Here is a 17117-nt window from a genome sequence, read left to right on the forward strand (position 1 = left end):
ATTGTTAGAGGAGGAGAAGTAGAAAAACATGAAAATAACAGCATGACAAAGACATCCTCCTTGCCCTAAGGGATGGGAATTCAGTAGAGGAGACAGAGATATAGAGGAATAATTGCCATACAGTAGGATAGTATATCTAGTCTATCAGTTTTTTGTTGCTGCCATAACAAGTTACCACAAGCTAACAGGCTTAAAACAAAATGTACCTAACAGTTTGATAGGTCAGAAGTCTAACATAGAATCACCTGGCTAGAACCAGGCCTTGGGAAACGCATTCCTTACTGGAGGCTCTGGGGAGGAATTTGCTTCCAAGCTGACTCAGGTTTGGAGGAATATTCAGTTCTAAGAGGGTCGGGCAAGATCCTTTTTTCGTTGCTGGATGGCAGTAGGGGCCATTCTTAGCGTCTAGAGCAGTGGTTCTCAACCTTGTCTGCACATTAGAATCACCTGAGAATCTTATTAAAATCCTGATTTCTGGGCCTCATCCTCCGGAAATTCTGTTTCTTCGTTACTAATGTTGTGGCCTCACCCCATAACAAAGAAACAGAATTTCCGGAGGATGAGGCCCAGAAATCAGGATTTTAAAAAGATTCCCAGGTGATTCTAATGTGCAGCCAAGGTTGAGAACCACTGGTCTAGAGACTGCCTGTGTTCACTGTCCCATGGCCCTTCATCATGAAAGGCAACAAAGTCAGATCCAGTCCTTCTCCCACGTCAAATCTCTCTGAATTCCTTTCCCGTTTCATCTCTCTTGCCTGACCCTTTTACCTTTTTCTCTGGCTTTTAAGATCTTGTGATTATGTTGGGCCTGCCCTATCTTAAGGTTAGCTGATTAGGAACCTTAATTCCACCTGCAGAGTCCCTTCACGGCAGAACCTAGATTAGAGTTTGGATAGCCTGTTGATGAGCATCTTGGGGGGAGGGGGAGCATCTCTAGAATTCTGCCTCCACAGATAGTATCTGTGGGCATGTTACTTGGAGGTTACATTCAGAACTCTGCACCAGGCTGTCCAAGAGTTGCACTCAAGACCACTAATATTGTCATTGCGATGCCTGTCACGTACACCAATCTTTTTGCCACCACTGCGGTGGCTATTTTCAGCACCATGACTCCTATCACAGGAGGTTATTTAGAGAAAGATCATTTTAGCTTTACTCTTTTCTTTAGCAGCCTCCTTGTCCTGGGACTCAAGCAGGAGTCCTTGGGCATTTGGCCAGAGAGCAATCTGATATAAAAATACTGTGCAAAATGTTTTCCCTGTGACGACAATCCTTTATCCTTGAAACCATCTTCTACACATCTGTTTTCTCCCCTGAGAATGTGTTCTTCTCCAGAAGGCCTCTTGTTCTCATGTCAATAGACTCCTGCCATCCCTACCTTTTCGTATAGATAGGTTTGCTGAGATATGTCCGCGTATTAGGATAAACAGAGATCCAGTTAATAGTGAAATCCTTGATAGACCATGCAGCCAAGATGTACACTGCAACCTCCATTTTCCTCAGATTGTGTGTATAATTTGTTTGGACTCCCCATTACATGGTCTGTGAGAATTCAAAGTCCTCCCAATGGTTTGCACAATTTCCCCTCCAGCACATTTCTTCTTGGTCCTGCCTCTCCCTTCCCCTATATTCCTGTACTTATCAGTTAGGGCTTGCTTTCAGCAGTGTGAGACAGAAACCCAGCAGCAATGGCTCCACCAAATAGAGGATAATTGTCCTCAGTCTGGCTCTATCATGTCATCATTGCCTCTGGTCTTTTCTTCTTTCTGCTCCTCCACCCCCGATGGATGGCTTTTCTCCCTCTGGTTGCACGATGGCTGCATCACCTTCAGTGTCCTGACTGCACTTGCAGTAGGAAAAAGGAAAAGGGGGAGTTGAAGAGCCACCTACCTAACAAACCCCAAATCACCAGCAGTCCTCCATGTGTTCTCCATTGGTGTGAATTGTTACCAGTCACACTTAACCCTGAATAAAAGAATGTTCTGTTAATTAAGAAGAAGAGCATATGGTTACTCATTGAACATCAGCCATGGCTGCCACAATGAGTTTCTTTTCACTTCTAATTTAAACCAACTTGCGCAAACTGGCCTGCCATTCATCAGTTCTCACCAAAGATCACTCCACACCAACATTTCAAGAGTTTAGTACTTTTAAGGAAGAGCTGAGGTGTCTTCCAGGATGGAGTTGTTTATCAAATGTCTTGCTGGCTCCATAGGCTACTCTCTGTTACTGCTCATTTCCCATGACCTGGGCCATTCTCTCTTATACAGAATTCCTAAGATGAGTGCCTATGCCAGACATTAAAACAGTAATTTTCACTCTGCTATACACGTGGTGCATTGATGTAAAGAAATAGATTTTTTACAAAAAGGAAACATTCATGCTCTACATTTACCTTGTCAAAATAATATTGTTTCCCACATTCCCATCACTGCAATCTTCAGGAAGTCAATATCACCATCCAAATTGAGGAAAACTGTTGTCATGCTATAGTTTAAAACTAGTCGTGTGGACTTCAATAGATTTCAAAAATCCAGCAGGGTGGTATCAGCTTGATAGTACAGAGTATAAAGCTATTACATTAGAAGTTAGTAGACTGGTTCTCTCCCCACTCCCCTTCCCCTGTAACAATAAAAACAAACTTTAAGGTCCAAAGAAGTTCTGAATTGTGAAGGTAAAAAATACTTGTAATCATCCATTGTTTTGCCAGAAAAGGAAATATAAGAAAAGGAAGAAGGAGATGGGAGGAGGGAGTTATAGAGAAGCAGGCAGGTAAGAAGAGGCAGAGAAGAAAGAATGAGGAGGAGGGGGAGAACATGCAACCTAATCTGGCAGACAATTATAACCGAATAGTGGGTAAGACCAAAGGGAGAATGTAATTACCTCACACTCTTCTTTTGGATGTAGGTAGGCAGTTCTGTCTTGTTTGTAAAGCCGCAGCAAAAGGTCAGTCCCCTGGGAGACTTAGATACACTCACTTTCATTTTTCTGCCACATTACAAGATGTTCTTTTAGCATAAAGGCACTAGTTCATATTAGAGAATTTGTTCCTCCGTCCTTGTGCTGGGGTTATCCTTAGCCACCCTTCCAAGAGGTGCTATAGGAAGCACCACCTCTCCAGGGGAGCTTTCAAACCTTTGCCCACCCAGTCCAGTCCCTCACAAATTCATATTTCAGTTATGTGCTTTTTCTATGTGTTCTTATACTACCTATGTTTTTTTTTCTTTCAGATGTAACTTTATATACAGGTATGATTATTCATTTTATAAGGTATTAGGTCAATAGTTTATTGGGTAGCCCTAACCGGTTTGGCTCAGTGGATAGAGCGTCGGCCTGCGGACTGAAAGGTCCCAGGTTCGATTCCGGGCAAGGGCATGTACCTTGGTTGCAGGCACATCCCCAGTGGGGGGTATGCAGGAGGCAGCTGATCGATGTTTCTCTCTCATCAATGTTTCTAACTCTCTATCTCTCTCCCTTCCTCTCCTTAAAAAAATCAATAAAATATATTTAAAAAATAGTTTATTGGGTATATATTATGAAAGTATGCACTGTGATGGATAATAGGGTCAAAGATGAATGAGAGAGAGAGTTGCTTTCAAGGACTGAATAGTCTACCAGGGCAGATAAATAAAAGGAAAAGAAAAATGCTATAAGATATGCAGGCAATTCTATGGGAGCAAAGAGGAGAGTTATCTAAATAAAACTGAAGGAGTTGGAGATGGTTTTCCAGAGAAGGCTCCTAAGATAAGACCTGAAGAATAAGAATCATCTAGCAAAAGAGAAGGTACAAGCAGAGGGTACAACATCGGCAAAGACATATGGCACAGGTTGGGCTGTGAGAAGTCAATGTGGCTGCAGGGGAGGGCTATCCTGGCAATGGTGGGCAAAGGATGTTTGTTCATGATGATTGTGTGTCCCAAGTTCAAGTTTCTACTGAGACCTATAGAAGCCATGAGAGGTTCTAGGTAGGGGTTTGACAAGATCATTCACACATGGATGCCACAAAAATGCATTTGTTTTTCCTTTGAAATATTGATTTAAATATGATCACTGAATTAAAATCATATATGTTCTGTTCTGTCTTGTCTATTAGACTATGAATTTCTTAGAAGGCAGGGACAATGTTTTCTTTGTATCTCTTCACTTAGCAAAGCTTTCACACACAGTAGGTAGGCATAAATGTCTGTTGAATAAATGAATAAAAAATATGAATAGGGGAAGTTGGATGAAAAGAAAAGTGAACTAGTTAAATATATTCAGAGATGTTGTTAAACTACAAACAGAATGGGAAAGGCTGATACTTCAATGTCTCTAAAAGCAAAACTGATGCCTCCTAATCTTGAAGATACCACGGCTTGAGGAATGGAGCTATTTTTCAATGTCTTAAATCTTGAAGGTAAAAATACTTTTACAGTATGATGAATACAAATTGTTAACAAATTTTGGCAAGTAACAACATGAATTGTTAAAAAGTATTTTCTTCCTAATGCTATTATAAAATGCAAATACTACTATTATCATTAAACTATATGATAGTTTAAGCATTAAACTATAATAGTAATAACACAATATCCTCCTATTCAATTCTATTTCATTTTATCTTAATCTGTTTTTTATTGACATATAATTGACATATACTATCCTGTTAGTTTCAGATGTGCATCATAGTGATTCGATATTTATATACATTATGAAATGATCCCCATGATAAATCTATTTACCATCTGTCACCAAAAAAAGTTAGTACAATATTACTGACTATATTATCTTGCTGTAGATTATATCATCGTGACTTATTTATTTTGTATACTTGCCGCCCCCCCCCCCCCCCCCCCACCTTTGGTAATCACCAGTTTGTTTCCTTATCTAGGAGTCTGTTTCTGTTTTGTTTTAATTATTTGTTTGCTTTGTTTTTCAGATTCCACATTTAATTGAAATTCTATAGCATTTGTCTTTCTCTGTCTGACTTATTTCACTTAGCATAATACCCACTAGGTTTCAAATTTTATTCTTTTTTTGGCAGAATAATATTTTATGGTATATATCAATGTATATATATCTATATACAGAAAAGACTAAGTGATTATCCAACTGTTCCACCATCTGACCAGTACCTATGATGCACAATGACCATCAGTGGGCAGATGCTCAACGCAGGAGCTACCAAGCTGTGTTGACCTGGCAGCTATGGATCTCGGGTGACACACACGGAACTAGAGAGGAGGGAGCCCAATTCTGGGGTGCATCACCCGAGAACCACCCTCTTGCAATCTGGGACCCCTCAGGGGATGTCAGAGAGCTGGCCTGATCCCCGCAGGCCAGGCCAAGGGACCCCACTGGTGCACGAATCTGTGCAGTGGGCCTCTAGTATATATATGTAAATAATGCAATGAATATATATATATATATATGAATTAGTGTTTGTTTTCTTCAAATAAATACCCAGAATTTGTATTACTAAATTATACAATAGTTCTATTTTTAATTTTTTGAGAAAAACATGATTTTCAATAAGAAAAAAAATCTTTGGTTAGGGCAGGGACATTTTTTTGAGGTAAGTATTTATATCTAAATTTTATGTGACATTTAGATTTCTAGATTTTACACCAGATATACTACCCATCCTGTTCCACTTTTAGGATTGTGTATAGGAGCAAGTAGTAACCAGCTTCCATATTTGTAATCTACACTAATAAAAGACAAACAAGCAAATTGACCGTACCTTTGCTACGCCTTAAGCCACGCCCACCAGCCAATCAGAGCAACTATATGCAAATTAACCCAACCAAGATGGCGGCCGGCAGCCACGGAGCTGGAGTGAGCAGGAGGCTCAGTTGCCCCAGTGGTGGAGGAAGCCAAGCTTCCGGCCTGCCATAGCCAGCTCTGAGCTCCACTCAAGGCAACAAAGTTTCAATTATAGAAGGTAAATAAATCCCAGAATTAAAAAAAAAGAAAGGAGAGGCTGGGAGCTTCCGTTGCGGCGGGGCTTGGCCAGCCTGAAAATAGCCATCAGCCCCTCACCCAGGCTGACCAAACCTCCGTGGGGTGAGTGTCCCCACTTGGGGGGGGGGCTTGACCAGCCTGTAAACAGCCATCAGCCCCTCACCCAGGCTGGCAAGGCACCCCAGTGGGGACCCCCACCCTGAAGGGGGTGTGATCAGCCTGAAAACACCCATCAGCCCCTCTCCCAGGCTGGCCAGGCACCCCAGCGGGATCCCCACCGTGATCCGGGACACCCTTCAGGGCAAAACAGCCGACCCCCACCCATGCACCAGGCCTCTATCCTATATAATAAAAGGGTAATATGCAAATTGACCCTAACAGCAGAATGACTAGGAATGACTGGTCACTATGACACACACTGACCACCAGAGGGCAGATTCTCAATGCAGGAACTGCCCCCTGGTGGTCAGTGTGCTCCCACAGGGGGAGCTCTGCTCAGCTACAAGCCAGGCTGACGGCTGCCAGTACAGCGGTGGTGGTGGGAGCCTCTCCCGCTTCCTCAGCAGCGCTAAGGATGTCCGACTTCAGCTTAGGCCGGCTCCCCGCTGGCAAGTGGACACCCCCGAGGGCCCCCTGGCTACCAGAGAAATGTCTGCCAACTTAGGCCCAATCCCCCAGGGAGAGGGCCTAAGCCAGCAGGTGGTCTTCCCGGAGGGGTCCCTGACTGAGAGAGGGCACAGGCAGGCCTAAGGTATATATATGCCTAAGCGACCATTTGACTGTTCTACTGGTAGCTATGATGTGCACTGACCACCAGGGGGAAGATGCTCAATGCACAGGCATGGAAACGTGCAACAGACTGATGAATCTCAGAGGGAAGGAGGGGAGGCGGGAGGGCAGGAAGAGATTAACCAAAGATCTTATATGCATACTAGAGGCCCAGTGCACAGATTCATGTACCAGTGGGGTCCCTCGGCCTGGCCTGCGGGGATCGAGCTGAAAGTGGCAGTCTGACATCCCCCAAGGGATCCTGGATTGCTAGAGGGCGCAGGCCAGGCCGAGGGACCCCACCAGTACACGAATCTGTGCACCAGGCCTCTAGTTTTATTTGTATTTCAGGAAGGGTGAATACATGCAAAAATAGTGGGGAAAAAAATAGTAAGTGGAAAATGGCTATAATCTCTTTTAATTAACCATGACAGTGAGAATTCTAGTTATTTAAGACCAAGAATCTCTAACTAAGATTGAACCACATATTTGTTGTGCTAGAATCTTAAACTACAGGCCTAATTCTTAGGGAAAGAACAGCTTCAAGATAACTAGTCTTACAAACTCACATTTATAAAATACAACAAATTTTATATAAGGTTATAATTTTTATTACAAGGACCTTCAAATGCTTTATGAACAGATTAATCCTCATATCCTCCAATTGGGATATGGCAAGTATTGTCTTCATCTTATGGAGTGACAAATGGAGTCATCTAAAGGTCTTGGCTTGTCTCCAGTTAACAAACTGGAACCTGAAAGGGAAGAAAAAAAGCACCTTAAATCTGCTGCCTTTTCAGTCACTAAAGCTTGGCAGCCATCTAGACGGTAAATTATAACATTTATTCCCTCCTGTAATTTATTCATGGAAGATGTTTCCCTATTGGTAGATTTCAAAATGTATGCTGCTTAGGAAAGAAACACGTTTTTCTCTTCCTGGGATTTTCCCTAGTTGAATTTGAAAATGCTAATGGTAAAAAACAAAAAAACAAAATCCCACCAACTTTGCTGTCTCATTTTTTAAAAAAATTAAATGAGTGTATCACTTAACAAAGTTTGTATTTTAAAAGCCTACTCTTCATGCTTCAAGTTATTATTTTTGTTTAAAAAATTAACTACTTTTATTAAAATGTCTATTAAATATATCATGCATTCATATAAAACTATAAATATGACATACATATGGTAAAAAGATATATGTATGCTGCAAAAAAAAAAATAGTAAAACCAACAACTCTATATCCACAACCCAGCTTAAGAAATACATTGCCAATAACTCTGAAGCTCTCTTTCTTCATCCCCAGGGTTAACCACTGAATGATGTGTTTATCATTTCTTTGATTTTCTTTATAGCCTTACTGCATCTGAATGTATTGCCTAAACAACAAAAAAACATATTGTTGAATTTTGTCTGTTTTTGAACTTCATATAAATAGAATTATACCATATGTATTCTTTTGTGATTTACTTCTTATGTCATTTTAACTCTAGTACTTAATTTCATTATGTATATACTATAATTTATTTTTCCATTATATTGTCAATTGACATTTCTATTATTTCTAATTTCTTGCCATCACAGACAATGTTGCTATGGAAATTTCTGGAAGTAATTCTTATCTTAGCTTGAGTTCCCCCTAAATCTGCTTCTTGTATTAGATAGTTTATTTAGAAAGTCATCTGAGAACCAAGAATAAGGAACCAGGAATGTAAAACAGAGAAGGAGAGGATGTTGTTTGTAATGGATTGAATGTTTATGTAACCCCCAAATCTATATGTTGAAGCCCTGACCCTAGTGTGACTGAATTTGGAAATAGGGCATTTAAGGAAGGTTAAATGAGGTCTAAGTGTTCGTCCTTATAAGAAAAGGCACCAGAGATCTCTTCTCTCTCCCTGCCTTGGGAGGACCATCAAGCAGACGGCCCTCTAGAAGCCAGGAAGAGAACTCTCACCAGAAACTGAATCTGCCAGCATATTAATATGGGACTTCCAGCCTCCAGAATTATGAGAAAATATATTCCTACTGTTTCAGCCACCCACTCTGGTATTTTGTTATGACAGTTCGAGCAGACTAAGGCATTGCACATCACAGTGGGCGAAGGCAGAAAGGCGCTGTGGCCGGAGCGAAGGCGGTGCCGGCAGCCAGGGGAAGGAAGGCCCATTCTTGCATGAATCTTCGTGCATCGGGCCTCTAGTGTTTGTATAAAGTAAGGGTCAAACTTCATTCTTTCGCATGTCTATATCCAGAACCCTTTGTTGAAAACACTATTCTTTTTCCACTGAATTGTTGTGGCTCCCTTGTTGTAAATCAATTGATCATAAGTATGAGGATTTACTTATGGACTCTCATTTTATTTCATTGATCTATATGTCAGTTCCACACTGCCTGAGTCTTTACCTTTGTTCTTCCTTTTCAAGATTGTTTTGGCTATTCTTGATCCCTTGTATTTTAGGATCGGCTTTTCAATTTCTGCAAGAAAGCTAGTTGGGACTTTGATAGGGGTTGCACTAAATCCATGGTTGGCAAACTGCGGCTTGCGAGCCACATGCGGCTCTTTGGCCCCTTGAGTGTGGCTCTTCCTAAGCCTTAGGAGTACCCTAATTAAGTTAATAACAATGTACCTACCTATATAGTTTAAGTTTAAAAAATTTGGCTCTCAAAAGAAATTTCAATCGTTGTACTGTTGATATTTGGCTCTGTTGACTAATGAGTTTCCCGACCACTGAACTAAATCTTTAGATCAATTTGAGGGAGTATTGCCATGTTTACAATGTTAAGCTTTCCAATCCTTGAATATGGTATAACTTTCTATTTATCTAGGTCTTCTTTCTACAGTGTTAGTTGTTTCCACTATATAAGTCTTACACTTCTTTTCTTAAATTTATTCCTAAATAGTGAATTCTTTATATGCTATCAAAATTTCACTTTCAGATTGTTCATTCCTAGTGTACAGAAATAAAATTGATATTTGTATATTGATCTTATACCTACAACCTTACTAAACTTGCTTATTAGTACTAATAATTTATAGTGGATTCCTTAAAATTTTATATGTGCAAAATCATGTCATCTGTGAATATAGTTTTAGTTCTTCCTTTCCTGTTTGGATGCTCTTTGTTTCTTTTTCTTGCCTAATTGTACTGACTAGAAACTTTTGTACAATACTGAATAGAATTGACAAAAGCAGACATACTTGTCCTGATTTCAATGAGAAAGCTTTCAGTCTTTCACCATTAAGTATGTTGGTGACTGTGGGTTTCTTGACAATGCTCTATATGAGATTGAGGACATTCTGTTCCACTCTTAGTTGGTGAGCATTTTTAATCATGAAAGGATGTTGAATTTTTGCAAATGCTTTTGAAGTTTCTATTGAAATGATTATATGGCATTTGTCCTTAATCCTATTAATATGATGTATTACATTGATTGATTTTCATTGGTTGAACAATGTTGCACTCCTGTGTTATATTCCACCTGGTAATAGTGTACAATCCTGTTTATATGTCACTGGATTGGTTTTACTAGTATTTTGTAGAGAATTTTCATGTGTACTTTCATAAGGAATATCAGCCAGTATTCTTTTTAAAAAATGAGATCTTCTTCTGGTTTTGGTATGAGGGCATGACTGAATTCTTAGAATGAGTTGTAAAATGTTACTTTTTCTTCCAGCTTTTTGAATGAGTTTGTTAAAGATTGTCATTCATTCTTACTTAAACATTTAGTAGAACGTGAATTGTGAATAGATTTTGCCCACAGATGTTCTATCCATTATGGTAAATTGGGTGTTGAAGTATGCATGTACTGTATTATTGTTGAATTACCTATATATCCCTTCAAATTTGTATGTCTTATGTCTTTTCTATTCCTTGTTTCTTCCATTATTACACTCTTTTGTGTTAAATAGATATTTTCTAACATACTCTTTTCATTCCTTTATTTCTTTCATATATAAAAATAAATACCTGTATTTATTTATATACAACCTCTCAGATTATAATTATCACCTTAATTTATAACAATTTAGTTTAGATTAATACACATTTATTTTCAATACTATCCAAAAATTTAGTTCCATATACATACATTCATTCTTCCCTCCATTGTGCTATTATTTCCATTGAAATTACATCTCTATATAAGTCCATCAACAGTTTCATCATTATTGCTTTATATAGTTGTTTTTTTAAAATGTTAAGAGGAAAAATAGAAAAAAAGCAAAATACATTTTATTATCTTTTATATTTACCTATATATTTACCTTTTCTAAAAAATATATTTTTATTGATTTCAGAGAGGAAGGGAGAGATAGAAACATCAATGATGAGAGAGAATCATTGATCAGCTTCCTCCTGCATGCCCCACACTGGGATCAAGCCCACAACCCGGGCATGTGCCCTTGAGTGGAACTGAACCTGGGACCCTTCATTCCATAGGCTGACACTCTAGCCATTGAGCCAAACCAGCTAGGGCACCTATATATTTACTTTTGTCAGTGTTCTTTATTCATGTGAATTAGAGTTAGTCTAATGTTCTCTTATCTTATCCTGAAAGATCTTTTCACTTTTTTTGTAAGGATGGTCTGCTAGCAACAAATTCTCTTAGTTTTGTGTTATCTGGGATGGCCTTAATTTCTCCTTTGGATTTTTAAAGTTTGTTTTGCTGGATATAAAATTCTCATTTTGTAGTCTTTTTCTTTCAGCATTTGAATATATAATCCAATTGCCTTGTGGCTTCATGATTTCTGATGAGAACTCAGACATTAATTTTATCAAGGATTCCTTGTACATGATGAGTTTCTTCTCTATTTCTGCTTTTAAGATTCTCTCTTGTCTTTTGACTATTTGATTATGATGTGTCTAGGTGTGGATCTCTGCGTTTATCTTACTTTAGTTTTTTGAGGTTCTTGTATTTGTAGGTTAACGTTTTTCAAATTTGGGATTTTTTTATCCATTGTTTCTTCAAATATTATTTCTGCCTCGTCTCTAGTTTTCTGAGTCTCTGTTCCTTTTTAAAATGCTTTTAACTTTCTGTTCCTTGGACTAAATAATCTGTGGCCAATTTTCAAGTTTGCCTATTCTCTCTTTATTCAGTTTAAATCTGCTAATGAGACTACCTAGTAAATTTTTTTATTTCAGATAGTGTACTTGTTTACAATCTAATTTTCCCCATCAGAATGTGAATTCTTAAGAAGAAGGATGTGGTCAGATCATTTCTTTTTATCTCTAGCACTTGGTGTCTAGAACATAGTGGGTGATCTGTGAATACATTTGAATTAGTAAGTGAAGTATATTAAATAAATGTGAAAAAAGGTTCATATTCAAATATTAAGTACCATGCAAACACAGATAGACACAGTAGATTCTCTGGGAATTCCTATATCATATAAAGAAACTGAAACTTTTTATTATATAGAATTAGCTTTAGAACAAATAAAAAGGTAACAAAGTTCTTAATTTATTCTATAATAAATCTTATTCTATAAGACAGCATAGCATATTTATCAGAGTGAAAGCTTCTGAATGAGTCAGGCAAATTCAAATTCTTGCTCTGCTGTTTACTAATTGTGTAACTTTGGTCAAGTGGTAACTTTTAACTTAAATTTCCTCTCCTATAAAATAAGAAGTTATGCTATAAACATGAAATAGCATACAAATAGATGGAAAAGAATTGGCATAATTCTAGACATATAAGAAGCATATAATACATCATCTATAATAATAGAGGAATATGCAAATTGTCCAGGACGCCATCACAGTAACAGTAACAACCAAATAGCAGGCTGCATGGGGCTACCAGGTTGGCAGGGGGGGCAGTTAGGGGTGATCAGGCTGTCAGACAGAGGCGGTTAGGAGTGATCAGGCTGGCAGGCAGGTGAGCAGTTAGGAGCCAGCACTCCCAGATTGTGAGAGGAATGTCTGACTGCCGGTTTAGGCCCGATCTCGGGGATTGGGCCTAAACCGGCAGTTTTACATCCCCCAAGGGGTCCTGGATTGGAGAGGGTGCAGGCTGGGCTGAGGCGACCACCCCCCGCCCCCCCCCGTGCACAAATTTCATGCACCGGGCCTCTAGTATCATTAATAAAATGATTAGGATTCCACTAATAAGAAAACCATACATCAACCTCATCAATGTATATAGACATAAAATTCTTAAATAAAATGCTGTTTCATATAACTTAATAGATAAAAAATATTTCCTTATAACCAAATAATTTTTTTCCCCAGAACTCAGGAATGTTTTAACATATGGGATTCTAATAATAGAACAACTTTCTTTGCTTCTGTTCTTTTCTCTACATTTGGTATCATGTTGATAGCACTGCCAGATTACTTCTCCTAAGATATTGTACACATTGCTTTGTTAATCTATAAGGTTCCCCCCTCCTCCATTGTATTTGCATTATCTGTAGAATCAAATGCTTAATTTTAATTCAAGCCCAAATCTATATTCTGGTTCTCTACATTTCCTTTATGTTTTTCTTCAGATATTTCCCCATGCTAACTTTGGACCTGAAATAAGGTAGATCACCCTTCTCTTTACAACTGTCTTATGCTTTACTCTCTCTTTGCTTTTGTTCATGTTACACCAGACACCTCCATGATTCCTTTGGATCACTTTCCTAAATCTGTATACAGTCATACAACAATTACATTTTTGCTGAATTTTCCTACTTTCATAGTTGATTGTCAATTTAATGCTGTTACTACCTGAAGGACCTTTCATGTCCTTTCTTTCACAGATTGCAGACTTCTGTAGGAGAAAGGTCTAGTTACTTCTGTAGACTCCATGTGCAATGCTTCAGGTTACTGAGAAAATATTTGCTGATTTTAAAACCATCTTTCTAAATCATACTTTGTAAAAGTTCAGACTTAGCTAGTATTCTTTTCCAATTATAGAGAAGCCACTTGTCACTTTTTAGGGAACGTGATGTGCTCTAATAACATGCATCTGTTTCAAGTTATGTTCTAATATAAACCTAAAATTTTAAACTCTATGCTTGTTCAAAAGGTGAGTTTATCAAGGAGCAGATGTGTCTGTTCCACTGTATGATGGTTGCCATAGAAACGATCAGGGCTAAGTTATTAATTTGGTGATTTTAGGGTAAGGGGATGAAGAAGTTTAGAATGATATACTCTATGTAATGTAAATATAAAACAGCAATTGTAAGAGAGAAAACTTAATGGGGGGGATAATTGCTGAGTTTCTATTGTCTTTTCTTTTTATCTGGTGCAGGATATCTGGAGTGAGGAGAGTGCTGAAGAGATTCTGGGTTTTTTTTTTTTTGTTGTTGTTGTTTTTGTTTTTTTTTATATCTACCACCATTTTCCAGGAGTAGCTGTTTTGTTTGTATTATATAGGACTGAGAAAAAAGATGAAATGAGGAAACATTGGCTATCTCCTTTCAGAAGGATAAAACCAAATGCTTTTGTAGCTACTGTATGTTACCTGACAACAAAAAAAGTAGAAAAAACTGTTCTGCTCTTAGCAAAGGATAGAACAGGAATCCTGTAAAGCATCAATAATAATTGAGAAAAAATAAAATGGATGGCTAGTGATCTCTTATGTTTCTTGTAAAATTTACTTCTTTAAAATTTTACTGCTTCATTCAGTAATGGCTATGTTTCTGATATCATAACAAATTATGTAATGTAGACATGTATCACTTTGACCCTCTCTCAGATACCTTATGTTACAGAAATGTAGATATCCGATCATAAAGATTTTAGAAGCTACCACTTTTCTTGTGACAGTATATTTGAAACAAAAGCAAAGGAACTATACAGAAATAAACAGCTTCTTGAATATTGAACTTGTGAATCTATCTCTATTAAGTCATAATGTCAACATTCAGCAATCATGTCAAGAATTCTATCTTATATTTAATCAGAACCCTTATATTTCAACCTTTATTATGCAGTGTGTCAGTAAAGAATTCATCCTTTTATCAGGACGGATTTACCATGCATAGATCCATTCCAAGGCCCTGGGAGGGATTCTACCATTGTTTGCACATACTCATATATTTTGTTATTTTAATTGCACTCAGTTAAAGTGTTATTACTTTGTGTTCATATGTACTGTGTATTCATATATATATTCATATGTAATAATGTAATAGAAATGCTCTGTACCTATTCTGTGACTACTGAGCACTTGAAATGTGGCTAAGTAATTGAAATATTAATTTTATTTCATTTTAATTGATTTGCCTTTACATCAACATTGCTGCACATTGCTAATAGCTCCCATATTGGACACCACCATTTATGCTCTTAGTCAATTCTGAGATGACTCCTTCTGTCTTATCTGTATCTCTATGTAGTCACTGAATGTAGATTTTTGTGTCTTTATGCAGTAAAGTCCTAACTTATGACTAACATAACTATATTATTAAGAAGGTTGTGTTTTATTTTTAACTAGAGGCCAGATGCACAAAATTTGTGCAAGGGGCTCGGCCCTTGCCACCATGGTGGCTGCCTCTGCCTTGGCGTGGTGGCAGGCAGGGGCCTCAGCCTTGGCCCCTGCCACCACGGCTTCGTCTGGAAGGTTGTCTGGAAGGATACCCAGAAGGATGTCCGGTCTAATTAGCATATTACTCTTTTATTATTATAGATAATATTTCAAATTAAGCATTATTATACTCTGATGATCATGTGGACATTTTTATAGTCAGGTTCTTGTTTATTGTGTTTATTGTTGGCAGGTGCTGGAAAGCTTAGAAAGATTTGTGAAAATTTCTCTTTCAAACATGCTTTTCAATATGATAAAGCAATACATCTATGCTTTACTTTGGGGAAAAGATGCATAGAATGCACTCAATAATGCATTCTGTTTGCCTTAAAAAAGTTGTGCCTACTTGACAAAAGTTTGACACATTCAACAGTGACTTTCTGCTATGTCAGAATTAATTTTATAGCTATAGCCAGATATTTCAAATGTTCTACAAGTTTAGAGTGATACCTAAGGCAGATGCAGCCATGGCCTGTCCCCCGGAAGGTGATTGTTTACACCCAAGAGCAATTCCTGGAATGTAACAGGAAGCCACACGTGACCACATAACTGAGCTGGATATTTCTCCAGGCTTCCTGTTGGAGGAATGACTGTTTTTCATTGCCCTCCAGGCACAGAAGAAAATCATTCTGAAAACCATACAGAAGAAAATACTTATTTAACACAAATATGACTTCCCCATGTCTATGACTTATTATAGAATAATCTCTAGAAAACTATTACAACAGGAGTTGGAAACCTAAACAAAACTTCAGAAAAATCAAGAGCAGTCTAGACATTGAGGCCCAGTATACTGCAAAATTACACAGAAATTCAATATTAGTATTGAAATGATTTCTCAATCTTTAGACCCACAAAGTGTACATAAGCCTAAAAATTTGATTCTGCACTTTTTTATTGTTACTTCCTCTCTATTTTCATGATATCCATATGTTTTTGTCTATTTTTCTCATGCCACTAGAGTGCAATGTTCATGCAGTTGTTTTTCTCTGTGTGTACATAATGACAGATATAGGGATAAAACTGAAATAGGTCACCATCAAGATATTTTTTACTTTGTTTAATATGTCCTTAAGGCAAGTGAATGATGATATGCTTTTTCATTTTTTTCAATTTTAGAATGAAACTAAGTACAAATGATGATATGTTTTTTCATCTTTTCAATTTTAGAATGAAACTAAGAACAAATATAGTGTACTACAACCCTGATAAACATATATGCACCCAATGCAGGAGCACCCAAATACAGAAAAAAACTCCTAGAAGATATCAAGGGAGAGTCGACAACAATACAATCATAGTAAGGGACTTTAATACACCACTGACATCACTGGATAAATCCTCTAGACAAAAAAGTCAGCAAAGAAGCAGCAATCCTAAATGACTCACTAGGTCAGATGGACTTAATTGATATATTCAGAGCATTTCACCCCAAAGCCACGGAATATACTTTCTTCTCAAGTGCACATGGGACATTTTCAAAAATAGACCACATATTGGGTCACAAGCAAAGTGTCCCCAAATTCAAGAAGATTGAAATCATATCAACATTTTCTCAGACCACAATGGCATAATATTAGAAATAAACTACAATAAAAACAATCCAAAAAACTCAAACACTGGGAATCTGAATAGCAAGCCATTAAACAATGATTGGGTTACCAAAGAGATCAAAGAAAAAATTTACTTAGAAACAAAACAACAACAACAAACAAACAAAAAACACCACAAAGTAATATAAAGCCTTTTTGGAGGCCCAAAGTAAATTAATCTGATCTTTTGATTTTTAGATTCCTAACTTTTATGGCAGAATTAGCAGTTTCTGTGAAAATACAATCTCTTTCATCAAACTTATATATGCATATAAAAAAAATCCTGGGAACAACCCAATGTT

Source organism: Myotis brandtii, unplaced genomic scaffold (assembly GCF_000412655.1).
Source record: "Myotis brandtii unplaced genomic scaffold, ASM41265v1 scaffold71, whole genome shotgun sequence".
Classification (NCBI taxonomy): Eukaryota; Metazoa; Chordata; class Mammalia; order Chiroptera; family Vespertilionidae; genus Myotis; species Myotis brandtii.